Raw genomic sequence first — 27,083 nt, forward strand, 5'->3', positions numbered from 1 at the left:
TCCACACATCCAGGTCCTCAGGCAGTTATTTCCTTAAATACATGTTCAGATTAGCCCCATCCCCTGTCTAATGGGATTTTAAATATGATGCGTTGAGAAGGGTAAAGGATAGATCCCCTCTCTTGTGGGAAGCTTTTTTCTTTACGACAGACACGTTCACACACATTTCTTTCACGAGCTCTGAAGCCTGCCCTCATTTTCCCTCAGCAGCATTCTTTTGCGAGCTCCAACGCCCACCTTTTTTGAGAGCGCAGGGATCGTCATGGTAACCGTGCCCAAGTGGGGTGGGGTGAGCTTGGGGCGGACAGGGCCCGCCCTCGTTTTTCCTCAGCAACATTCCTTCGCGAGCTCCGACGCCCGCCTTTTTTTGAGAGCGCACGGGTCGTCATGGTAACCGTGCCCCAGTGGGGTGGGGTGAGCTTGGGGCGGACGGCACCCCGCGGAGACGCCTCGAAGATACAAAAAGACGTTCTGTGAGGAAAAGGCGAAAGGGGGACGTTCTGAAGCGAGAGAGACGTTCTGTGAGGAGATACGCTTTGAGAGTGGAGAGGAAAAAGCGAAAGTGATGCGTTCTGAAGAGAAAGAGATACGTTCTGGGATAATAAAAAAGCGTGAACGAAAGAGGCACGAGAGAGAAGCGAGCAAGAAGCGGGTGTGGGCTAGCGTTCAAGGCTGCCCCGCGAAAGGCTGTACGACAAAGCTGGGTGTTTGCGACGGACGTGACACGCACGCATTTCAGAACGTTTTTGCTTCACGGACGATTTTCTGGTGAGCGAGACGATTCTCCCTCCCTCCCCCTGAATGATCTGCTGGGTGCCCTTGTCTATCTGTAAGTCAACCCCCGATAAGCATCTGCTCTGTCTCTTTCCTGGCATTTTGATTGATTTTGCTTTGAAATTCATTCTTTATTTACCTCAGACAATAAAAAGTTCTTTTTATTTATTTATTTATTTTATTATCAATAAATTATTTGTCGATTTCCAACCTGTCCGTGTTTGTCCTTTCCTTCTATTGGTCTGGCATTATCCGAACCGAGATAGACTGGGAGGTAATTACCACAGATTTGAGCAAAAAATCGTCGGCACGAACCAGCGCTTAAAACGCTCCGCCGCCATAATTAAAATCTAATCAAGATAACATTGGTGTTCTGCCAAGGGCGCACTCCCCGCTCAGGTAACTACGTGACCTCCAGTTAAACGGAACAATTAGACGGTGGACATTCAAACTCGTGGTTGACTGGGTGGCGTTTGTGGTTTTAAAACAACCCACCTAGTCCGTGAGCTGGACCCCCAAATTTCAGAGATCGGTATCAAACGAGGGGCAAAGCGGCATGTCATTTTTTTTGGTGGGTCACGATGTTTAGTTTCGGAAATCGCTTGCTGGCCCTTCATGCAGGTTCGTTTTTTCGCGATAATCCGCTCGGGGGCGCTAGTGGGGTGTAAAAATAACAATTCCTTTTTTCGCGGTATTTTGCATCCATTCATATCCTGCATCTTATCCAATGCTCGACTGAGGTGATTTCCTATTATAAAGTCGATAAATCCTTAAATTTAGAGTGGAAATTAATTGCAAATGAATGGAATTTCAAACGTTTAAATGCGATTTTTCTCTTATTTCACTGCACGCAGCTAATATCCGTTTTGTCAAGTTTGTTTCATACCAAAATATAAACATCTTTCTAATATTCTTGCAAGTTTGTAAGTAGAAATATTGTCGGAAATTGGAAGCTGGCGAGAGCGAGTTGATATCAATATATTGTTGCGGATTCGCGCCCGCCGGCGTGCGAGCGGCCACGTAACTCGAATCGCGGCACGTCGCCCACCGGACGGACAATCCCGTCGTGACCCTCTCGGACTAACGCCGGGAACTAGTCACGGGTGGGCCTTTCGGCCTCACCACGATCGTGCCAATCGGCCCCCCGCGTGGGATAGGGTTGCTCGCCAAATTCGACCTACCTAAGTACCCACACGGAGGGTAGACCGGGCGATCGCACCTCGCCGCAGGTCGACTTCGGACACGGGCCACTTTAAGCGACCCGTTCCGTACTATCAGGATAACCGAGCGGTGTTATCGTCAACCTCGACGGTTCGATTAATTATCGGGCGTTTTAGCCCACAACCAACCCTTTACGTGAAGTAAGATGGAGATTCAATAAAAGAAAAGACGAAGCGAAACGGGAGAAACAGTTCAACATAAAGCACATTTATTCCGCGGCAAACGGAAAGCACACATATACAATTATACACCAAAAGCAAATGTAAAAGTGACACGACAATTCTGCACAAAAAGCAAATGTAAAAGTGACACGACAATTCTGCACAAAAAGCACTCGTTACGTGTTACTCGTGTTACGACGCTCACACTCCATTCCATTACATTCACCCCGGGAGACGCGGCTGCATGTTCACACATGCCCACCGACATCTCCCTCACACACAGCGACCTTGCACACACTGTCTCTCTCACACTCGGCCGCTCACTCACGCATGCCATTTCCCTTGCACATGTGGCTCCACTCACTCGCGGCCTTTCACTCACTCGTGCCATTTCCCTCACACAAACCATACTACTCACACACGCGGGGGCACTCGCCCGCGGTGCCTCACTCATACTGGCCGTTTCACTCACACACACGGCGACACTCACACACGGTGCCTCATCCACACACGGCATGCTGGGAAGCACGCCCTTTGGCACACTTTCCACTACACCACTCACACACGCGGGGGCACTCGCCCGCGGTGTCTCACTCACACACCGTGCCTCACTCACACACGCAGGGGCACTCGCCCGCGGTGTCTCACTCACACACGCGGGGGAACTCGCCCGCGGTGTCTCACTCACACACGCGGGGGCACTCGCCCGCGGTGTCTCATCCATACTGGCGGTTTCATCCACACACGGGGACGCATTCACACCTTGCACCACACACACAGGGACAACCACACTGGGGATTCGTGTCCCCACAAGAGTCTCCGGGGCCTCTATACCCCCCAAGCTCTCCGTGCACCTGTCCACAGCACTCCTCCCCTCGACCTCGCAAAGCACGACCGAACCCACCTGGTCGTGACTCGCCTCAAGGGGGCATACTCCCTCCCCTCGTTCCTGGAGGAGGCCATCCAGCTGCTCGCACCGGGCCTCCACCCAGTCCGCGAGCTCACCCCCATTATCCTCCACTACCTCCGTGTGTGTGTGTGCGTCACTTACCCCGTCTTCATCGTGCAGTCTTCCCTCTATCGTTCCCATCTCCCGTGTCTCTGCCAACTCAGTCACCTCTTCACCCTTTACCTCCCTTGTCTCAACTATTATTTCCGTCTCTTCCCTTGTTATCTCCCTCGTGCACGTCTCCATCACCCCAATTAGTTTGTCCCTCTCGGTTACCGTCACTTTTTCCGTCACGACCCTTGCCCAACACGTCCCCCGAATTATTTTTTTCTTACCCGCCTCCACCGCGGGCCCGACAGCCGTTGCACTCCCTCCCAGCTCGTTCGCTCCCACACGTGGCGTCGCCATTTTGAGCTCCCCGGTTACTGCCTTCATGCCCGCCTGCAGGCTTCGGCCCATGTTCCGCGTCTCACCCCGCAGCCCTTTCATTTCTTCCTTCATTTGCTGTGTATTCGCATCCATCTTTTCGTTCATGCCTTTTATTTCGTTTTTCATTTCATTTGTGTTTGTATCCATCTTTTCGTTCATTTGTTGTGTATTCGCATCCATTTTTTTCGTTCATGCCTTTTATTTCGTTTTTCATTTCATTTGTGTTTGTATCCATCTTTTCGTTCATTTGTTGTGTATTCGCATCCATTTTTTTCGTTCATGCCTTTTATTTCGTTTTTCATTTCATTTGTGTTTGTATCCATCCTCGCTGTCATTGCCGCCAGCATGGCGCATAGCTGGGCCATGTCGGGTGCGCTTGGGTGAGCCGTTTCGGCAAGGATCAGGGGGTTTTGGCGGAGGGGGGGTGGGGAGGTGTCATACACCGTGGCCGCCGCCGCACCTATTTCGGGCTCTGGGTTCAGTTGGGGGAGTTCGTGTTCCTGCACAACCAACATTTCCTGCACGGGGATTTCATCCTGGACCATGGATCCTACATTACTACACATATACATTTCTAATACCCCCGGCTCCCGCTCGCCTTGAGACGCCATCTTATTTCTCGTTAAGGGTTAATTTGAATCACTCGTAATTTGGAGGGAATCGGGGGTCGCTCCTCTCACCCCTGGACCGATTCCCGTGAATTTAGCTGGAGACAGGAGAGCCCGTTGTCCCGTTCTCCGACACCAGTGTCGCGAGGAGGGGGATGAGTTTGTATCTCACGACCTAACACCAGTGTTGCGGATTCACGCCCGCCGGCGTGCGAGCGGCCACGTAACTCGAATCGCGGCACGTCGCCCACCGGACGGACAATCCCGTCGTGACCCTCTCGGACTAACGCCGGGAACTAGTCACGGGTGGGCCTTTCGGCCTCACCACGATCGTGCCAATCGGCCCCCCCGCGTGGGATAGGGTTGCTCGCCAAATTCGACCTTCCAAAGAACCCACACGGAGGGTAGACCGGGCGATCGCACCTCGCCGCAGGTCGACTTCGGACACGGGCCACTTTAAGCGACCCGTTCCGTACTATCGGGATAACCGAGCGGTGTTATCGTCAACCTCGACGGTTCGATTAATTATCGGGCATTTTAGCCCATGACCAACCCTTTACGTGAAGTAAGATGGAGATTCAATAAAAGAAAAGACGAAGCGAAACGGGAGAAACAGTTCAACATAAAGCACATTTATTCCGCGGCAAACGGAAAGCACACATATACAATTATACACCAAAAGCAAATGTAAAAGTGACACGACAATTCTGCACAAAAAGCAAATGTAAAAGTGACACGACAATTCTGCACAAAAAGCAAATGTAAAAGAGAAACACAATGCAGATCTACTACCGACTACCGAGCACACGGCAACACTTATACAGTTTTACTTCACAGACGGCGCCGACAACACATATACTCAAAGCAAAAGAAAAAGGGACCACCCTCAACGATGAGGGGGGGCAGACGGGCCTGGGGCCGAGACCGCGTCGAGCCTACCCGTCTGGTGATGAGCCGCAAAATGGCGGTGGCGCCCCGACTCCGCGGGCCTCGCTGGCACTGCTTGGAAATGGGGTGGGAACGGGGCCCCCTTCTCACACTATCTCAGCGCGGGGGGAAACAGGAGGGGGTTGTTGATGCTCGGGGGAATGAGGATATCTCGCTGGCTTGGGTCCCGCGACGAGCGTCTCCACCGCGACCTCGGTCGCGTTACCGGCCTCCCCTCTCCGCAGCTCCCCGACTCTGACACGAGCGCCCTCTCGACTGCCTTCGCCGCCGCCACCTCTCCAACTCTCCCACTCTCCACTCTTCTCAGCTCCGTCCAACTGCTTTCTCTGACTCTTCTCTTCTCAACTCTCCTTGACTGACTGCCTTTTCGGCGAGCGAACGTGGCCCTTTATAGCCCCCGGGGCTTCGCTCCTTCACCTTCGACCCTTCACCTCTGGCTGGCTCCCCATTGGACAGAGGAAAAGTGGGCGTGAATGAATTTTGATCCGCGAATCTGCATATTGCGATTATACTCCGACGCACCTGGAGGCGGGGCCAAATCGCCCCACGCTCGCTGATAGGACGGAACAGAAGTGGGCGTGAATCGTTTTTGATCCGATTTCTTCGGAAAGGCTGGTGTTTTTGCAGCCGCCGCTCGGCGCGCGCCCTGCACGAGTCCAGGATCGGTGTCCACAAGCGGCGCGGGAATGGCGGTGATGCGATGGTTGCGAGAGCGAGATGTGACGGCAAGGGTCGTGGCTGTTGTTGTGAAGCGGCGTTGCGGCTGGTGGTTTTTGTGTGATGGCTGTTGAGACGTGGTTGGTGGTGGTAGTAATGGTAGTAATGGCGGCTGGTCCAAAATAAAGATAGTAAAAGAAAAACGGCTATCTAGAAGGGTCGCAGCCCGAATGAATGACATTTATTCCCTCTAAACAACGGGTTTGGGCCTAACTACACATATACTTACAGAGATATCTCACCTAAGGGACCTGAATGGTGGTTTGCGAATTTCGTCAACCACAACAATATATATATAAGGATATCTCTCCTGCAAATGACGTTGCGTTACCAAGTGCTTCTATCATTGACGGCATGGCCCTGGTCCATAAGATGAGTGGTGACAATCGAACATTTGCAGAAGTTTCCGAGGAGCTGTTCCAAACTGTCTTGCAAACCTACCCAGGCAGCAAACGCATAGACGTAGTCTTCGATGTCTATCGGGATTTCTCCATCAAGAATGCAGAACGAGTAAAGCGTGGTTCATCTCAAGGAGTCCTGTTTTCGGTTATCATCCCAACACATAGAATAAAGAACTGGAGGCGTTTGTTGGCATGTTCTGCTAGCAAGGAAAACCTTACCCACTTCTTCGCTCAGGACTGGCAGAATAAACAGAACAAACTTGGTGGGAAGGAGCTGTTCGTGACATGGTAGCAAGTGCTTCAGGATTACAGAGGATGGAGTCACATTGGATGTTCAGCAACTTGCTTCAAACCAGGAAGAAGCTGATACGCGGCTATTGTTGCATGCAGCTCATGCCGGGAAATCCAAATTCAAGTCAGTCGTCATAGTGTCAGAAGACACTGATGTCTTGATCTTGTGTCTGGCATTCTGCAGGAGGATACCGTGCAGGCTATACATGCGCGTCACTGCAAAGGGCAGGAACAGGATACTTCGCATTGACAAAATGGAAGAAATGATGGGGGGTGAAGTTTGTCTGGCCTTGACTGGTCTACATGCATATACTGGATGCGATACGGTCAGTGCCTTTTCTGGTGTAGGCAAAAATCAAAGGCTTCAAGCTGATGTGCAAGGAAAAGGTGTTCCATGATACTTTCGCAGCTCTAGGCGAAACCTGGTCCCTCACAATTGACATGTTGTCGGCACTGGAGTCATTCACCTGTCGCCTATATGCAGCCAGGACTCCCGAGACGGGCGTGAATGCCCTGAGGTTCAGCATGTGGCGAGCGAAGAAGGGGGGAGTCGAGTCTGGACAACTACCTCCATGCAAGGACTGCCTGGAACAACATGCACATCGAGCAAACTATCAGTGTGCAGTCTGGCGACGGAGCTTGGAGGCCAGTCCTGATGTGCCAACTCCTGAGCCTGGGTATGGCTGGATCGTTGTAGACGACGGCAATCTGGATGTTCTGTGGATGAGTAGTCCACCTGCACCACAAGTAGTACTATAGTTCATGTCATGCAAATGCCACCGTGTTTGTGAACTCCCAACCTGCGAATGTATGGTCAATGGCTTGAAGTGCACAGACGAGTGTAGGCTGAAAGACTGTACCAATATGACAGATGACATAGAGGACAACCTTACCGATGGCTATACTTCAGAGGAAGAATCTGACAGTGGGGAAGAATAAGTGCAAAGTTCAGAATCAGACAGCTGTTATCATTGCCTCCCACTATGTTGTATGTAATTACCAATGAAACGTAGTAGTGAACATTGTATTTTCGGGGTACTTGTGGCTAATGACTTTTGGCCACAAGTCTACAGTGTCAAAAAAAGAGAAAGATCAATTCTGGTTTCGTCTGTCGTGCGTTCCGAATCATATATTTGGAGCCTGTTATATCCCCCTGTCGGATTCCCCATACTTTCAACTCAATGTTTTTAGTACCATACATGAAAAATGCATTAACGAAGAAAAGGTATTTATTATGGGCGACCTTAATGCACGAATACCAAACCTTGAACGTTTTAACTCGCAAAACGGTTATTACACAAGAAACCCAGACACAAGATCAAACCAACACGGTCAAATTATTTTCGATTTGTGCAAAGAGCTGAACGTTCAGACAATAAACCACTTTAATAATAACAATCTTCATTGAGATGGCGGGATGACATTTCGACAATGTAAGATATGGATCTCGCAATTAGACTGGACCTTGTGCTCCACAGAAAGCATCTCGTTAATAAAATCATTTGAAGTTTTCGAGACGAAAATCTCCCGACTCATCATGCAGTCCATGATAGCTCTTCCGTTACAACTATAATTAAATGAACAGCGATCCGTCTTCCGTTACAAAATTTTGCCACAAAGTTCTTAAACAGATTTATGACTATTGATTCTTAACAAAAGTAAAATTTTCCATCTTGACTTATAGCATACAGCTCCATGAACACTACTAAATTCAGTTTATATTAATGGACTACTACTATATATCTAAGATGTGTATACTTTCATGCTTTACCCTCTGTATGTGATGGTGGTCAATAAATAATAATAATAATAATAATAATAATAATAATAATAATAATATTGGACAGCGGCAGTATGCTTTAACATATTGTGATGTCGGCGTGACATTTTCTATGCTGACTGCAATCAACGGCACTTTTATTTGGCACAGACTTGCCTCTTCCCATTTCAGTTTGCAAATCGAGAAAATGCCGACTAGTATGGGCTCCAGTCGAACTTCTGCAAAGTCGGTCTCGTTGATTTTAAAGATATTGGAGAAAAACGCGTTTGAAGATTGAAAAAGGAGTTCATTATCATTAAATAAATTACATATATAACGCAATTACACCATATTATTGTCATCAAAACACAAATTGATCTTGACAGTTAGAGATAATATATACATTTTACATTGCAAACCTGCAAAGTAAAAAAAAAATCGGTTAGTTTGACCCTCAAAGAGCGCCCCCTAGGGGATAACGCCTAAAAACGAACATGGATGATGGGCCAGCAAACATTTTCGTGAAATATAGGTTATTTCTCACCAAAAAAGTAAGGTCTCCTTTTGGCCCAAATTTGATACTGAATTTTTGTCTATCTCACGGACTAACCATACCACAACGTTAATTGTGAGCGGTGACCCGAGGTCTGGCTCTTACCGAGGACAACCGGGGATTAATCCCTCTGAGTGACAAGCTGGTGTCTCGGTACCCGTGGCTGCAACAATATGTGTATATTTTTGTGTTTTTGTGTTTTTTTTTATTTATCGACATATTTTAAGTTTTCGTAGTTTTTGTATTTTTTTTTTGGTATGTGTGTGTATATATATATATATATATATATATATATATATATATATATATATATATATATATATATATATATATATATATATATATATATATATATACTTATTTTTTTTCTTCTCCTCAGCCCTCAGGGTAGGACCATAGGCTTGGTTAAAATCACACAACAACCACACAACACCCCTTGACGAGACCCCCACCAACAGCACTCCTTACACATGCACACAACCACCCATCAATGCTCAAGCTACCTAAAACTTGACTGAGCATGAACAGTTTTGTCCAGAAGAATGGGCAAATATTGCCCAATCAAGGTGTGCAAAGTTGGGGGAGACCTATCCGAACAGACTCACAGCTGTAATCGCTGTCAAAGGTGCTTCCACCAAGTATTAACTCAGGGACACTTATCCCCAAATCGAGAGTCAACGGACACTTATCCAACCAAGATATTCCAGTTTTGTATTTTCTAATGAACGTGGAATTTGTTTTTCACTTGGAAGTTGTGGGTTACGATGTGTAAATAAAGGAGGAAAAAGTCTGATCGAATGAAATTTTATTGCAGGCGACAAGGAAACAAAAGGTGAAAATATTGAAAGGGGTTGTAGACTTTCTATAGGCACTGTATTTGCGGAAGGTATGGTTTTTGCTTCATTCACGTAACCCAGGTTATTTATTTCTTTTTAGTAGAGATTGAAGCAGCTCTCAATTGCCTATACACCACCCAAATCAAGGTATGTGCCAGAAGAACGTGTTGCATGCTTGGAACAAGATCACCCGTAGGGCTGTTAGCTGGTACTCTGCTGGTATATAATAAAATGGAAAAACACGATATTTGTCATCAAGTGAAATGAGTTCCATATAGCGCCACCCGGTGATGGTGGGGGAAGAAGATATTATGAGTCTGCTGTGGAGATGACTTGCAATGTGTCTCTGTACACATGGCATAGTGCAAGAAGTGCTTTACTGACCCACACCAGATCAAGGGAGGGGGTATTACTTTCCTGGAGGAGGTGGGTCTTTCATAAAAGTAGCATCCTGGGATTCCCTGCCTCATTAATTTTCTGGGATTCCCAACCTCAACCCTTTCCTAGGATAGCCTGGGATCCATGCATGTTTATGTTTTGAATCAATTAAAAAAGAGGGTTAACATTTTCATGTTGTGCAATGCAAAAAGTTACACCACACAAACATCCATCAGGTTTTATTTACAGCATATTCTTAATTCCAGAAAATAAGAAACATACTCCATCGACCCAAAGGGTTGGTAAACTGCTATTATATATGTATGTATATATATATATATATATATATGTATGTATATATATATATATATATATATATATATATATATATATATATATATATATATATATATATATATACTTGGAAAGGGGGTGGATCCACAGAAAGAATGTACTTAGAATAGTATGGACCATGTCTTTGAGTAGGCTAGAATTACTCCTGTATTGGGGATCTGTCAGAGGTAAGTCGTATGTAATATGTGCACTGAGGGGGTAGTGACCCTCATTTATGTGGCAGAATAGGGGAAGATAGTATCATGTAAAGGCAAGGCCTGGTGGAGGACTTGAAGCGTAAGGCATTTAAATAGATAACATCAGGGCCGTTTGGCCACGAGACTACAGGCCACAGCGGTGAAGTGAGCTACGGAGCACTGAAGAGGGGAGCATCGTTTTCCAGAGACTCATGCTTGAGGGAAGGTATGGCCTGGTAGACTGCGCTGCCCATTGATAGCAAGCGGCACTCGCTGCATGCTTGAAAAGGTGGACTGAAGGGTGATAAAAGCTGTGTCTACGCGTGTGTGCGGCGAGATTGGAGTTGTATTGAAGAAGAAATCTCGGCTCTCTCTCTCTACTTCGTCGATCTAGAAGAAAAGGACTACCAAGAGATCCAGATGCCATCTCCCCACCATCGCCCCATCCTCTCCTCTCCTGCCATGTGTGACACCTCCGGCCCTGTGCCACACCAACGTTCATGACCATGGTTGTTCTGGAGCAAGACCAGCTCATGCGTGCACAAGTCCCCACCTGCTCCCTTTGTATCTGGCTTGAATCCGGTAGTTTAGCACCTTAGTTGGTTATAGTTTTATTTCCCTTGTATATAAGTGTGCATGATTTCCCAGTTGCTTGTGTTTGACCGCCTGGTTTGCCAAATTTATTTATTTATTAATGTCTTGTCTTCCCCTCCCCATATTGCTTTTATAATAAACATTTTTATTATCAAGAAACGTCTTGCTGCCTTTTGCCTTCGTGCGTGCGCGACCAACCGCCAGTTTTGGTTTGTATTGGGTGATCCTTGGAGGAGTACAAATTAAATGAATGCAGTATAGTGGAAATTCAAACATCGTTTCAGTCATTCATGGAGGTCTTCAGACCTACAGCAAAGAGAGTCTGCATTCGCTGGACCTCTGACATGACAATAGATATATATATATATATATATATATATATATATATATATATATATATATATATATATGTATATATATATATGTATATATATATATATATGTATATATATATATGTATATATATATATATATATATATATATATATATATATATATATATATATATATATATATATATATATATATATATATATATATATATATATATATATATATATATATATACACACACACATGAGTGAGTGGATTGTTTGTTTGTTCCTTATATATTCCCAAACCCCTGGGACAATTTCACCAAAATTTGCTGCATCACATTATTTTCACAGGCGGAAGGTCAACGTATGCCTGGTGTTGGCTTAATGGTTAGGGTGGTGGGCCTGGGATCCAAGGATCCTGAGTTCAAATCCCACTTGGCTGTTGAATTAATACCAGGTGGGGTTGACTCTGCCCGTCATCCTTCCGAGGTCGGCAAAATGAGTACCAACATGCTGGTATCCTGTGTTGGAGTAGCGACCCATCCAGGATTGTGCCCAACAGCCAAGGAGACTGTTAATGCAGCACCAACGCTCTGCACAGGGTATGGTCCCGAGGCATGGTCAACATCAAAATAAAAACTTCCAGTTTCTTATCAAATTGATGTAAATATATGACATAATGGGACTTTCAGTGATCAAGCGGTGTATGTTTGGTGCTTCCCCCGGTGGGGAGAGGGGTGGGTGGAGCAGCAGGTTTTCATTAATGATTCTCCTGTACTGTGCACCATCCATTGTACCTTCTATCAATATATCCTGACAAGAGATCTGATGCTGATGAAAATCAGCCCCATAACCCGATGCTGCCATTACCATGCTTGACATTAGGGATGGTGTTGACTGGGTGATGTGCAGTGTTCAGCTTGCACCAGACGTAGCGTTTTGAATTTAGGCCAAAAAGTTCAATTTTCGTCTCGTCTGACCACAAAGCGTTACTCTATATGCCTGCAGCATCATTGGCATTTCTTTTTGCAAACTCCATTTGAGGTTTTGGATGTGTCTTTTTCAGTAGTGGCTTCTTTCTTGCCATATCTACATGGATGCCAGCTTTGTGAAGGGAACAGGGTATTTTTGATTGATGAACATTGACCCCCATCTCGGACTTAGAGCCTTGCAGATCTTTCAAAATCATTGTTGGATTTACAGTGACATCCCAAACCAGTTTCGTGCTTGCCCGGCTGCTGAGTTTGGATGGGCGACCTGATCTCGGTTGCGTCTGGGTGATATGATACGTCTTCCACTTCTTAATGTTCGATTTCGCTGTACTCAAAGGGATAATGAGTGACTTTAAATCTTCTTATAACCCTCTCCTGAACGGTGCTTCTCCATCACTTTGTTTGACTTCTTTGGAAAGCTCCTTGGTTCTTCATGTTTGCCTTGTTGGTTTGATAATTGAGTTGCACCTTAAAACTCCTTAGATAAGTGGGGGAGCTTAATTTTTAAGTCAAACCATTGATTACATACAGGGGAAACCCATGACACTTCTTTTGTAACCGTTCAAACAAATGATTTGCTCCTGAAGTGATTTAGGGTTAATTATGCGAAGGGTTTGAATACTTTTGTAACTGCGAATCATCTGATTTTCTCTGTGAATCAAAGTTGTTCACATTTTATCTGCATTTTATAGCTTAATCACTTTGGAGCGGTTTGTGAAGGCTCTTCATCGTAAGTTTGATTTGAAAGCATCATGAAAGAAGCTCAGGTGGCATCAAAATGTGAAAACCTTGGAGGGGGGTGGGGGTGAATACTTTGCAGGCCACTGCATATCTTCTTGATTCTTGTACAGAATAAATCCCTTGCATTTTCAACTAATTGGGTTCATCTCCAATCCATTCCCTGCAAACTTACTTTGCTGCTTTTGCCCTAGCAATAAAAGCAATGACAAAGAAAGTGTTATACGAGGGCAGTACCAAAAGTCACAAGCATCAGTGGATGCTACAGGGTTGTTGTTTTTTATAGTTTTTTTGTATGCCAAGTCGAGGCTTGTGGAAGAGGCTTATATATATATATATATACATATATACATACATATACATATATATACATATATATATATATATATATACATATATACATACATATACATATATACATATATATACATATATATACATATATAGATATTGTTACGTTTGAGGGGGGGTATGCATTCAAAGGGTAATTCGGATGTTTAATTAGGTATGCCATGTTGTTCGAGTTTACCAGGATCTCGATGTAATAAGTAGCAATTCAGTGGTGATAAGTTGTCTAGTAAATGTTCATTTCTTCAAGGGGGAAATAATTGTCACGTAATTAGATAGGGACACGGGATAGGGTAAGTGTGTCTGCGTAAACCCCTTTTAGTAGTCCCTGGAGGCTGGCCGTGATGTCACAGGACAGTGCAGCGGATGGCTCCGCCCCGTGATCACGATTGGCAGAAGGCGACGGTGGTGGGCCAATAAACGGCTCGATTGGAAGTGACGAGGACGGGAGGATAAAAAGGTTCTGTTGGGGGTCGAAAAGGAAGAGGAAGAAGATCGGGACAAAAAGATCGTGTTTTTTTGGTGTGGAGGCTGTTGCGCGGGAAGCGTACTTGTTGTGCTGATTCGATCGTGTTCTTCATCGTGTCTTGGAGCCTTGCTGAGCCTCGTGCCTCACCTTGGTTGGCTCTGGGGTTCTGCTGACTCGGAGTACGGGGTCGAACGGCGGGCGGACCTGCCTCCCTCTCCTGCTCGCAATTTGGCGCCAGAACTGGTTCCCTGGCGGCTGTGAGCGGACTTGGGCCATGACCAGGAGGTCGACAGCACCACGGTTTCTCCTGCCCCCCCCCCCCCCCCCCGTTGACGAGAGCAAGACCAGCTCGTCCGACGCTGATCCAGGGACAGTTGCGTCCACACCACGGTCCAGCCTGACCACCAGAAGTAGCTACGTTTTGTGTGTGTGTGTGTGTGTGTGTGTGTGTGTGTGTGTGTGTGTGTGTGTGTGTGTGTGTGTGTGTGTGTGTGTGTGTGTGTGTGTGTGTGTGTGTGTACTTGGTGCCTTAGAGGGTTTGAGAATTGTATATTCATTGGAATTGTCTGTGATTTTCCCCACGCCCGATCCCACACCATCCCGTCGAATCGCCCCAGATCCCTTTTCTTGCCGAGTCTTGTTATTTCTGGTTAATAATAAAAACAAATAAACATCATCAACTCAGTGAAAAGTGACTCGTGCCACCTTCCTCGTCCCGTTTGCGGTAGAGCGATTAGAACCGCCATGTTTGGGTTATAAATAAATAAACCGCCTCCATCGTTTCGGCTCATTCCACGTTGGCGGGACTGTTCAAGTCCCGTGGACGTCACATTGGTGTCAGGGTGTTGGATGTTCGAACCCCTCTAAATTATATTTGGTATCGGGAGAATATACCAAGATTAAAATCTCGCCACGAATTGGAATATAAAAATTACTGCAGAAAAGCGCGCGAGCGCGGGAAAATTTTGGCGAGTTTTCAAATTAAATTTAATTGGCGGCAAATGGGACATCTGCACCATGGCGGATGTGCAGATGTTTGAGGAGGAAGGCCACGTGTCTGGCAGCGAGTCGGGGGAAGAAGGGAGAGACGGGGGTAGGGTTGGAACCTCCCCCATTCCGAGCGTGGACCGTGCTTCATTGCCCGTAACGGGGCCGGCAGCGCCGGAAACCGGTGCGATGACGATCCAGACACTGTTGGAACGTTTAATAGCGGACATGACGGTACAAATGGCAAATCAATTCGTGACACAGAGGGCAGAAATGACGGCACAAATGGCAAAAATTACGGCACAGGGGGCAGAAATGACAGATCAATTCGTGACACAGAGGGCAGAAATGACAGATCAATGACAGATCAAAGACAGAAAATGAAAACTGAGATGCAGGAGTGTGTGGATGTTAAATTGGGAGAAATACAAAGCAAATTCGAGGATAGATTGGAGGAAACAAAGGTAGAAATTACATTGGAGAGGGAAAATATACGGAAAAAATTGGTAGATAAAATTGATGCAACGAACATTCGGGTTGATAAAGTGGATGAAAGCCTGGAACGTCATCGTGCCTGTGTGGATGCTCGTATGCAGCTGCAAGTAGAAGAGTGGGGAGAGCTGACGAAGCAAAGGATGAATTTGCAGAGGAGGTAAAAGGATTGGAGGCTCGTTTGGACGAACAAGATAAAATTATGAGCCAAGATGAAGTCTTGGATAAAGGCCTGGTAGAGCCGTCTTTTGTAAGTAGAGTGTCCGGGTTGGTTGAGGAGCAGCTACAAACTCGTGACGGAGCCTTGGAGGAGGTTGTGCGGGCCCAGAAGATCCTGCGGGAAGAGGTGAATCGGTCCATTCAACGTTTGGAACAGGAGGCAAAATTGACCCATGAGACCCTCACCACAAAACGTCTTTGGCCACAGTGGGCTCCGAAATTGGATACGCAGCCACAATGGGTGTTTGATCCCTGGGCCGGATTCGGACAAGGGAGAAACTGAGAAGCGGGCCACCGTAAAAGTGATCCCCCTGGTAAATTTCGACGGGTCAGGGAGTGTTGAAGCTTTTCTGACGCAATTTGAGTGCATTTCCCGACTAAACGGGTGGAATGAGCGGGAACGTACAGGGAATTTGGTGGCAACGTTGCGGGGACCAGCCGCAGATGTGTGAAACGTGATCGCGGAGGGGATGTTGACCAGCTCCCACATCTGCGAGGCGTTGAGCCGTCGGTTTGGGTTCGCGGCAAACTGTGATCTGGTGCGGGCCCAGCTCCAGCACCGCAGATTAAAGCCGGGTGAGACAGTGCAGGAGCTGGCACAGGACATTTACCAATCAGTCAGGATCGCATATCGGGACATAACAGTGGAGGCATGGGACAGACTGGCACTCGAGAAATTTTTAGCTGCTCTTCCTGACCCTGAGGTCCGAGCGCTAGTGGAGCTACAGGATCCACCCACCGTGCACCGAGCGGCCGAGTGTGCGGCCAGGCTGGCCTCGTAAAGTCGGCCGGGTCGGGTGCCCGAGAGGCCATCGGTGACGATCCGACAGGCGGAGATTCAGGATCAGGGAGGGGGGCTGGGAGAAATTGGCATTACCCAAATGTTTCAGGAAATTTGCCAGAAACTGTCAAGTTTGATAAAGGGTAATCCGATAGTTAGTGCGCCAAAGCGGCGGGGTCCAGCCCAGCCAATAGAGCAATTCGATTATGGCCGAGGGGGTCCGGAACCGGAAGAGACATTTCACCGATACTCACGGGGGCCTTTTATGGGGAGTTGTTTCCCGTGCGGGCGAAGAGGACACGTGCAACGATATTGCCGGTACCCGGCGATGGAGGGACCCTCCAATAGACTTTTAGACTCGGAGAGGGTGAATCCTCCTGCTGAACCGCCAGGTCTATCCGAGATGCCCTTTCATAGGTCGGGTCCGGAGATCACTGTCGGGGGTCGGGAAAACTAGATTGGGCTGAGCATAGAGGGCCATGCTCGGCTGCTGAGATTGTGGCGAAGTGCCCTCCTTTGGTGGAGGAAGATGAGTTGTGGGAGGGTTGGCATGGGTTTGTAAGTTCTGCTGGGTTTTGGATTGACAATCGGGACAGTGGGTGATTGGTAACAAGGCGGGCACAGGTGGCTGTCCAATGGCTGGTGCGTGGATCGGGAGATAAGTGCTGTGTGAGTTGTTTTAAGTTAAGAAGTGAAATGTATGGTGCACACATTGATTTTTTAATGGACATGGTGTGGTAACAGGGAAGGTCATGGTCGGCGAAGTGTTAGAAATGCAGGTGTCATATGTAAGGCCGATGGGGTGGGGGAGTCATGTGGGTTTTGTGGGTGGGGATGATGTGCTTGTCCACAGGGATTGCTGAAGCTCACTCTTAGCGTGAATTGCGACCCCCTTCACGGAGATTCACCACCTGGTGGCTAATGGTGACAGTGTCTGGAGGCAACTGGGGGAGGGTCTGGTTGGGCGACCAAGGCGGGTAGGACCTTGGCGACCCAGGAAGGCCAGAGGAGCCAGTGAGACCCCTTCCAGTGTGTTGTACGGGATGAGAGCTGATGGCTGCCAGGGGGGTGGGAATCAAGGGGGGTGGGGTGGAGAAACGTCTGGGTTGGACTAAAGCTTACCTGTGGGCATGGTTGCACCTGAGATGCCCCCATCATCTTGTGGTAACCCACCCCACGGCCATGACGGGATTCAGCCTGCGTGATTAAAATGAGGACCATGACCTAGAAATGTGATGATGACCATGGTGTGAGTGTTGTGAAGATGTATGAGTCCCACTCGATCCCGCACAACTTGACATGTGCAGCAAGGGCATGATGTCCGCATAATTTTGGGGCAAGCAAATTTGAAAATTGGCTCCCCAAGTAACGCTGGGTCTATTAGCATCCACTGGGGGAGGCGGTCAAGTGTAAATATCCTGTGAATAGTGTCGTTAAGGCTTAGAGTAGGAATGTAAAGTATAAGTGTTGTGTTTTTGTGGAACCTTTTGTTTCCCCTCCCCAGATCACTGAAAGAGTGTTGGGCAAGAGCGATGATCCAGAAGATGGAGTGCAACTTCGCTCAGTGCTCTCATGTGATAAAATAAAAAAAATAAAAAAATAAAAAAACGAATGATTGTTTAGGCGAGGATAAGGCCATAAGGGGGTAGTACATTAAGCAGGATAGGTAAGTTAGCTGCCACTCGCTGCCCATTGCCCCTCCTACTTTATTTCGTTGGGTTAATTAGGTGTGAGTCAGTAAGTGTTAAAGCTGGTACGGTAGCGCCTGTGATATACCTTGCAGGAGCTGCGGTACCAGAGGAGGGGGCAGTGTTACGTTTGAGGGGGGGGGTATGCATTCAAAGGGTAATTAGGATGTTTAATTAGGTATGCCATGCTGTTCGAGTTTACCAGGATCTCGATGTAATAAGTCGCAATTCAGTGGTGATAAGTTGTCCAGTAAATGTTCATTTCTTCAAGGGGGAAATGATAATTGTCACGTAATTAGATAGGGACACGGGATAGGGTAAGTGTGTCTGCGTAAATCCCTTTTAGTAGTCCCTGGAGACTGGCCGTGATGTCACAGGACAGTGCAGCGGATGGCTCCGCCCCGTGATCACGATTGGCAGAAGGCGACGGTGGTGGGCCAATAAACGGCTCGATTGGAAGTGACGAGGACGGGAGGATAAAAAGGTTCTGTTGGGGGTCGAAAAGGAAGAGGAAGAAGATCGGGACAAAAAGATCGTGTTTTTTTGGTGTGGAGGCTGTTGCGCGGGAAGCGTACTTGTTGTTGTGCTGATTCGATCGTGTTCTTCATCGTGTCTTGGAGCCTTGCTGAGCCTCGTGCCTCACCTTGGTTGGCTCTGGGTTTCTGCTGACTCGGAGTACGGGGTCGAACGGTGGGCGGACCTGCCTCCCTCTCCTGCTCGCAATTTGGCACCAGAACTGGTTCGCTGGCGGCTGTGAGCGGACTTGGGCCAGGACCAGGAGGTCGACAGCACCACGGTGTCTCCTGCCCCCCCCCCCCCGACGAGAGCAAGGCCAGCTCGTCTGACGCTGATCCAGGGACAGTTGCGTCCACACCACGGTCCAGCCTGACCACCAGAAGTAGCTACGTTTTGTGTGTGTGTGTGTGTGTGTGTGTGTGTGTGTGTGTGTGTGTGTGTGTGTGTGTGTGTGTGTGTGTGTGTGTGTGTGTGTGTGTGTGTGTGTGTACTTGGCGCCTTAGAGGGTTTGAGAATTGTATATTCATTGGAATTGTCTGTGTTTTTCACCACGCCCGATCCCACACCATCCCGTCGAATCGCCCCGGATCCCTTTTCTTGCCGAGTCTTGTTATTTCTGGTTAATAATAAAAACAAATAAACATCATCAACTCAGTGAAAAGCGACTCGTGCCACCTTCCTCGTCCCGTTTGCGGTAGAGCGATTAGAACCGCCATGTTTGGGTTATAAATAAATAAACCGCCTCCATCGTTTCGGCTCATTCTACGTTGGCGGGACTGTTCAAGTCCCGTGGACGTCACAATATATATATATATATATATATATATATATATATATATATATATTGTTGTGGTTACCAAATTCGCAAACCACCATTCAGGTCCCTTAGGTGAGGTATCTCGGCAAGTATATGTGTAGTTAGGCCCAAACCCGTTGTCTAGTGGGAATACATGTCATTTATGCGAGCTGCGACTCTTCAGGATAGCCGTTTTTCTTTTACTATCTTTATTTTGGACCAACCGCCATGATCACAACCACAACATCAACCACCAACCACAACGCCGCTTCACCACAACCGCCACGACCTTCCCGTCACACCTCGCAACCGTAGCATCGCCACCGTTCTTGCCCCGCTGTGGGTACCGGTGTTGGACTCATGCAGAACGCGCGTCGAACAGCGTGAACAAAATCACGGATTTTGTGCTTCAAAAACGGATCAAAAACGACACACGCCCACTTTTTGCCGTCCAATCGGTGAGCGAGGAGCGATTTGGCCCCGCCTCCAGAACGATCGATATATGCAAATTTGTGGATCAAAAAGCCTTCACGCCCACTTTTTCTCGGGCCAATGGGGAGCGGGGTGAAAGGTCAAAGGGAGGGGGTCAAAGGCGAAGCTACGGGGGGGGGGGGGATAAAAGGACGGTGTTCGTCAGGCAGGAAAAGGAAAAGGAGAACGAGAACGAGAAAGAGTCAGAGGGTGTGGAAGTCTGGAGCCCGAAGCCTGCAGTAGCTGGAGAAGCTGAAGAGAGTCGCGAAGGGGAGAGTCGATCGGAGAGTCCAACGAGGAGAGCCCAAAGAGGAGTCCAGGGTGGAAAGTCCAGAGGCGGAGAGGCGGCAACGGCGAAGGCAGACGAGGGGGTGCTCGCGTCGGTGCCGGGAGCTGCACGCCCGAGGGAGGCCGGCAGCGCGACCTGGCCGAGGTGGAGACGCACACCAGGGATAATAAAGATCCTCTATACCCCGAGCATCAGCAACCCCCTCCTGTTTCCCCCCGCGCTGAGATAGTGCGACCAAGGGGGCCCCCTTTCCCACCCCCTGCCAGGCACTGTCCGCGAGGCCCGCGGAGTGAGGAGCCATCGCCGCTCCGCGTCTCATCACCAGACGGGTAGGCGCGACCCGGTCTCGGCCTCAGGCCCGCCTCATTCTTGAGGGTATTCTTTCCTTGGTTTTGGGTATGTGTTGTCGGCGCCGTCTGTGAAGTAGAATTGTATAAGTGTTGCCGTGTGCCTGGTAGTCGGTATTAGCTCTGCACTGTGTTTTCACTTTTATATTTGCTTTTTGTGTAAATGGAATTGTGTTTTCTTTTTTTTGTGTGCTTTTGGTGGAATTGTATTTGTGTGCTTCCCGTGTGCCGCGAATAAATGTGCTTTATTGTTGAACTGTTCTCCCGCTTCGCTTCGTCTTTTCCCCCATTGAACCCTCATCTTGCTTCACGTAAAGGGTTGGTAGTGGGCTGAATACGCCCGATAATTAATCGAACCGTCGAGGTCGACGATAACACCGCTCGGTTATTCTGATAGTACGGAACGGGTCGCTTAAGTGGCCCGTGTCCGAAGTCGACCTGCGGCGAGGTGCGATCGCCCGGTCTACCCTCCGCGTGGGTACTTAGGTAGGTCGAATTTGGCGAGCAACCCTATCCCACGCGGGGGCTGATTGGCTCGATCGCGGTGAGACCGAAAGGTCCACCCGTGACTGGTTCCCGGCGTTAGTCCGAGAGGGTCACGACTGGATTGTCCGTCCGGTGGGCGACGTGCCGCGATTCGAGTTACGTGGCCGTCAGCACGCCGGCGGGCGCGAAATCCGCAACACTGGTGTCAGGTCGTGCGATACAAATTCATCGCCCTCCTCGCGGCACTGGTATTGGAGAACAGGAAAACGGGCTCTCCTGTCTCCGGCTAAATTCACGGGAATCGGTCCAGGGGTGAGAGAAGCGACCCCCGATTCCCTCCAAATTACGAGCGAGTTAAATTAACCCTTCACGAGAAGCAAGATGGCGTCTCAAGGCGAGCGGGAGCCGGGGGTATTAGAAATGTATATGTGTAGTAATGTAGAATCCATGGTCCAGGATGGAATCCCCGAGCAGGAAATGTTGATTGTGCAGGAACACGGACTCGCCCAACTGAACCCAGAACCTGAGGTGGGTGCGGCAGCGGCCGCGGTGTATGACACCTCCCCCCCCCCTCTCCACCAAAACCCTTCCCCGACCCCTGCCGAAACGGCTCACCCAAGCGCACCCGACATGACCCAGCTATACACCATGCTGGCAAAAATGTATGCGGAAACGACAGCGAAGATGATTGCGAACATGAACAAGCAAATGGACGAAGTAAAAACGACGATGGATACAAATACAAACGAAATGAAAGGCATGAACGAAAAGATGGATACAAATACAAATGAAATGAAAAACGAAATGAACAAGCAAATAAACGGAATGGAAGCAAACATGAAGGAGGAAATGAAAAAGTTCCGGGGTGAGACGCAGAACATGGGCCGATGCCTGCAGGCGGGCATGAAGGCCGTGACAAAGGAAATAATAGTTGAGACAAGGGAGGTAAAGGGTGAAGAGTTGGCAGAGACACGGGAGATAGAAAAAATAGAGGAAAGACTACACGAGGAAGACGGGGTAAGTGACGCACACACACACACAGAGGTAGTGGAGGATAATGGGGGTGAGCTGGCGGACCGTGCAGGGACCCGGTGCGAGCACCTGGATGGCCTCCTCCAGGAACGAGGGGAGGGAGTATGCCCCCTCGAGGCGAGTCACGACCAGGTGAGTTCGGTCGTGTTTTGCGAGGTTGAGGGGACGAGTGCTGTGGACGGGTGCACAGAGAGCTTGGGGGGTATAGAGGCCCCGGAGACCCTTGTGGGGACACAAATCCCCAGTGTGGTTGTCCCTGTGTGTGTGGTGCAAGGTGTGAGTGCGTCCCCGTGTGTGGAAGCGACCCCGTGTGTGAGTGGTGTGGTGGCGATGGTGCCGGAGTGCGTGCTTCCCAGCACGCCGTGTGTGGATGAGGCACCGTGTGTGAGAGAGGCCGTGTGTGTGAGTGAAACGGCCAGTATGAGTGAGGCACCACGTGTGAGTGGTGTGGTGGCGATTGTGCCGGTGTACGTGCTTCCCAGCACACGGTGTATGGATGAGGAACCGCGGGTGAGTGCCCCCGCGTGTGTGGATGAGGCACCGTGTATGAGTGTCGCCGTGTGTGTGAGTGAGGCACCGCGGGTGTGTGCCCCCGCGTGTGTGAGTGAGGCACGGTGTGTGGATGAGGCACAGCGGTTGAGTTCCCCCGCGTGTATGAGTGAGGCACGGTGTGTGGATGAGGCACCGCGGGTGAGAGCCCCCGCGTGTGTGGATGAGGAACGGAGTGCGAGTGAGGCACCGCGGGTGAGTGCCCCCGCACGCGTGAGTGAACGGCCGTGTGCAAGGTCGCTGTGTGCCAGGGAGACCGTGTGTGTGAGAGAGCGGTATGTGAGGGAGATGTCGGTTGGCATGCGGGAGCACGCAGCCGCATCTCCCGGTGTGAATGTGATGGAGTGGACTGTGTGCGTCGTAACACGCAGGTGTGCGTGGGTTGAATGGCGACGACGACGGCGACATGGGAGAAACGAAAGCCGAGTAGCGGCTGTAGTTGTTTCGAGGACCGTGCCGGGTTCACCCAGCCGCGAGCACGAGGTTCGTGCTGTGCAACGCACGAGACCACCACGTGCTCGCTTGCGAGAGTGAAGTCCCGGTCCGGAAACGCACGCGGTGGATTTGCCGATCCCGCGGACGGACAAAGTTTAGGCAGGTAAATGGATTTGGACCGGACGGGTTCTCCACGCGATCGTGTGTGTTAAGCTCCAACGGGCAAAGCACATGTGTTCGCGTGGGGAACCCCTCGAGACGTGTGGCTTGTGTTTTTTTTTATGCGCACGGTGACGTCATGGCTGCACGTGGGGTTGGAATCCGGCAGGAGGGGTATCTCTGCCGGATGGTCCCGTCCAAGGAGGGACGAGGAACACGTGCAGCTGCATGACGTCACGGGCAGGTGCAAAGTGCGCAAGCTCTGAGTTGCCGCGCTGGCGCTGCGCATGTCAAGAAAAAAAAAAAAAAAAGAACAAGCCTCACTTTCGGGTACACAGGATTCCTGGGCAAGGGGTGGAAGACCCCCTTGCCCCGGGGCACAGGATGGAAACTAGTTAGGGGGAAGGGTTAGCTTAGTTAGACCGACTTCATGGGGCAGGGGTAAGTCCTCATGGAGTCCGTGGAATGGATTAGTTAGAGGGATTGTAGCCAGATTTAGGTTGGGGAAATAAAATTGATTAATGGGATTATTTGGAGACAGTGACAGACTTGAGGATGTGTAGAGGGGACGTAGCTTAGCTACGTAGGTTAAAAGGAACGTGCTGTAGTTTAAGGGACGACGTGGGAGCACGAGTTAGTTAGGGGAGGTAGTTAGGAGGATGGCAGAGTTCAGTGGTGTGTGTGTTGAAGAGTTGTTGGTGAGTGAATTGGAAGCATGTGCTTGGTGAGTGAGTGAGGCCAGCGGGTCTGTGTGAATGGAGCGAATGGGGAATGCATGGTGCGATGAGTGATTGGGGGGAGGAGTGACTCCCGCCCAAGGGACCCCGGGATCAGAGTAAAGTGAGTTAGCGGGGTTAGTCAAATTGAAAAATGGAGGTTGTTTTGTTGTTGGTGGGAGTGTAGGCTCGAAACCCATTTGGAGGGGTGCAGGAGCCCTGTTGACGGGCTTGGGAGCGTGGCTGCGAAAGGTGAGTATCGCTGAGTGGGTACCCCGGGCACCAGGCTAGTCGGCCGCGGTAGGCCAAGGGCCCATGGGGGGCCGGGATAGAGTAGTGGGCACGGGTGCGCCTGCTTGGTGCGGGGGCCCGGGGCGCCATTAGCCGCGTGGGCAGTGTTGTGGGCACGGGTGACCCTCGGAAAGGGGCCCGGGAGGCCGGCCTGCCACGTGTGCGTTTCAGGGGAGGTGCCATGGGCACTCCCCGGTGTTAGGGAGCTGGTAGGCTCGGAGGCAGTGTAGTGCCCGGGGTGCCATAGCGGGAGATTCGGCAGAGGGTCGTGCCTGCCAAAGGGAGCCACGTGTCCCAGCCAGGAGACCGTGTGAGGGCACGGAGCGAAAATTGGGGGGCGAGGCCCGAAATTGTGAGGACACCAACACAGGCGACGGGAATCTGGGTTGTTAGAACCAATAGTTTAAGCGAGAGGCGCTTGTTGAAAGCCCCGGGGTAGTTTAACAGTTAAATGGTTAGGGTAGATTAGGAGATGTACCCCTCCGCACCATCCATCCCCTCGCTCTCGTTGTGGGCCGCTGGACCCACTTTGGTTATAGATCGCCGAACTCTGGGGAGGCCATTCTGAGGCTTGAGTTGGGCCTCGGCACAGGACGTTAGCTCTCCCTTATTCCCCTCCGGGAAGGGAACGTAGGGGTTGGGAGTAGGCTAGGTGACAGGATAGGTTAGCCGAACAAAGACGATAAAGGGGGTTAGGGGACGATTTATAGTGTGGAAGTAAAAATAAAAACAACAAAAAAATAAGTTGGGGCTAAATTGGGGTTCGACAAATTAAGGGAGTGGGTATGTACAGTGACAGGCAAAGGCGATAGGTTGGGAGGGAGACAGGTAGGTAGGTCCGAGCCCGCCTTCCAAGTGGCCAGCACCACCGCACTCCCTCCACCAACCTCCACTGAACGGCAAAGGCTGGCCAGCTTCATCTGCAGCTGCTGTGCTGCAAGGCCTGTGCCGGCTGGATCGTCTGCCGGCTGGCTGTTTTTCTGCAAGGCCTGTGCCGGCCACTTCATCTGCTGGCTGTTTTTCTTCAAGGCCTGTGCCGGCCAGTTCATCTGCCGGCTGTGTTTGCCTGCAGCGGCCTTCTTCTGCGGGCTGTGTTTGCCTGCTCACCTTTGCCATGCCATGCCCACTGCCCACGTTCACCAGCCCCGTTCAATTTTTGCTTTGCCCCCCCCCTGTTCATTTCCATGTGCGCCAGGATCAAGGCAACAGTTTGCAAGCTGCGAGAACTGCCCTGTTGGCAGCTACAACACGGGCCTGCAGTGGCAGCCCGTGCACCGTGTTTTGCGTCCATCCATTCATCCATTCATTCGTTGTGCTCATTGCGTGTGCCACTTGAGCTGGCACGGAGACTGCGTTGTGCAGCCCATGCACCGTTGTGGTTCACTGCGTTCAGTTCAAAAGGGAAGGCCTTGGACTGCGTGTGAGCAGCCAGCCACGTTCCCTGTCACCTGCATTGTTTGAGCCAGAGACTGCATGCGGGCAGCCTGGCTCCCTGCTAACTGCTTTCTTTTTGCAGAGTTCAATGATCCTGGGCCATGGTTTAGTGTAAAATTTGTAAGTTAAGGTTAAGATGTACTGTACATATGAGTGCGCCCCCGGCATGTTTGTCTTAGCGCCGGCAATTTTATTTAAGTCGTCCGTATGAGTGAGTTTGTTTAGATAGTTACGCAGCCCTCAGGTTATTTATTTTGGGGACACGAATACCATGAATGTCGCACTCAGGGATCCGTAGGTAAAATGTACTAGGGGAAAACTACACATGATGGCACACGAAAATTTGACGACTCGGGACGAGTCTGTAAAAAGGGGAGGGGGTAGTGTTGTGGTTACCAAATTCGCAAACCACCATTCAGGTCCCTTAGGTGAGGTATCTCGGCAAGTATATGTGTAGTTAGCCCCAAACCCGTTGTCTAGTGGGAATACATTTATGCGAGCTGCGACTCTTCAGGATAGCCGTTTTTCTTTTACTATCTTTATTTTGGACCAACCGCCATGATCACAACCACAACATCAACCACCAACCACAACGCCGCTTCACCACAACCGCCACGACCTTCCCGTCACACCTCGCAACCGTAGCATCGCCACCGTTCTTGCCCCGCTGTGGGTACCGGTGTTGGACTCATGCAGAACGCGCGTCGAACAGCGTGTACAAAATCACGGATTTTGTGCTTCAAAAACGGATCAAAAACGACACACGCCCACTTTTTGCCGTCCAATCGGTGAGCGAGGGGCGATTTGGCCCCGCCTCCAGAACGATCGATATATGCAAATTTGTGGATCAAAAAGCCTTCACGCCCACTTTTTCTCGGGCCAATGGGGAGCGGGGTGAAAGGTCAAAGGGAGGGGGTCAAAGGCGAAGCTACGGGGGGGATAAAAGGACGGTGTTCGTCAGTCAGGAAAAGGAGAACGAGAAAGAGTCAGAGGGTGTGGAAGTCTGGAGCCCGAAGCCTGCAGTAACTGGAGAAGCTGAAGAGAGTCGCGAAGGGGAGAGTCGATCGGAGAGTCCAACGAGGAGAGCCCAAAGAGGAGTCCAGGGTGGAAAGTCCAGAGGCGGAGAGGCGGCAACGGCGAAGGCAGACGAGGGGGTGCTCGCGTCGGTGCCGGGAGCTGCACGCCCGAGGGAGGCCGGCAGCGCGACCTGGCCGAGGTGGAGACGCACACCAGGGATAATAAAGATCCTCTATACCCCGAGCATCAGCAACCCCCTCCTGTTTCCCCCCGCGCTGAGATAGTGCGACCAAGGGGGTCCCCTTTCCCACCCCCTGCCAGGCACTGTCCGCGAGGCCCGCGGAGTGAGGCGCCATCGCCGCTCC

The 27,083-nt window shown here is 49.9% G+C and overlaps 1 long non-coding RNA gene across 1 annotated transcript in view; it reads left to right on the forward strand.

Moving 5' to 3' along the window:
* Window positions 1–341: 341 nt before the first annotated feature.
* Window positions 342–27,083, forward strand: part of LOC147021000 (uncharacterized) — a 57,743-nt gene continuing 31,001 nt past the window's right edge. Inside the window, exon 1 of the long non-coding RNA XR_015060698.1 lies at window positions 342–768. This is a non-coding gene — a long non-coding RNA (uncharacterized LOC147021000). The remainder of the gene's footprint in view (window positions 769–27,083) is intronic.

The sequence above is a fragment of the Eptatretus burgeri genome, chromosome 8 (genome assembly GCF_056783735.1).
Source record: "Eptatretus burgeri isolate ZD-2024b chromosome 8, Ebu_testis_v1, whole genome shotgun sequence".
NCBI classification, from domain to species: domain Eukaryota; kingdom Metazoa; phylum Chordata; class Myxini; order Myxiniformes; family Myxinidae; genus Eptatretus; species Eptatretus burgeri.